Raw genomic sequence first — 752 nt, forward strand, 5'->3', positions numbered from 1 at the left:
TCTTCATATTAACACCAACAACAGCCTCACCATCATCATAATCACCACCAACATCACCATCATCACCACCACCAACAACAACATGACTATCTTCATAATATTACCACCAACAACAACCTCATCATCATCATAATCACCCTTACCACCATCACCATCTTCATAATCATCACCACTACCACCACCATCATCATCTCCATTATCATCTAGCACTTATAGAGTGCTAACTTTGCCAGACACTACTAGAAACATCTGACTCATAAAACACAGTTTAATCACACAAGATTCCTATGGGATATACATTATTATTTCCTTCATTGAAGAGGAAACTGCAGCTAAAATAGTTTGGTTAGCTGTCCAAGGCTACGGATAAACAGCAGCACAGTCAGGATTCCAGCCCAGACAATCTGCTCCCAGCTCCCCTCCTGCTCAGGTCCTGCTTTCTGCTGTTTATAACCCTACAGATAACTTTTCTTCTAGTACTCTCTCAACCTCTGGTTGTGTTTAAACTTGAAAATATATTTTGAGAGGCTGGTACCCTCTCACCCATCATCATAGCTGTTTGTAGAGAAACAAAAATAGTGAATATGTAATTAAACACAAAATAGCTGTCTACTTCAAAATTGTATTAATTTGATAATGTTTTCTGCAGCTAGGGACACAATCCAAGGTCCCCATTGCCTAGAGCATAGTCTAAATCTTGCCGAAGTACAAAATAAGTGCTTTTAATCAGACATGATGATTTGACATCTAAG

This window comes from Psammomys obesus, unplaced genomic scaffold, assembly GCF_907164565.1.
Source record: "Psammomys obesus unplaced genomic scaffold, mPsaObe1.curated_primary_1811, whole genome shotgun sequence".
In the NCBI taxonomy this organism is placed as follows: Eukaryota; Metazoa; Chordata; class Mammalia; order Rodentia; family Muridae; genus Psammomys; species Psammomys obesus.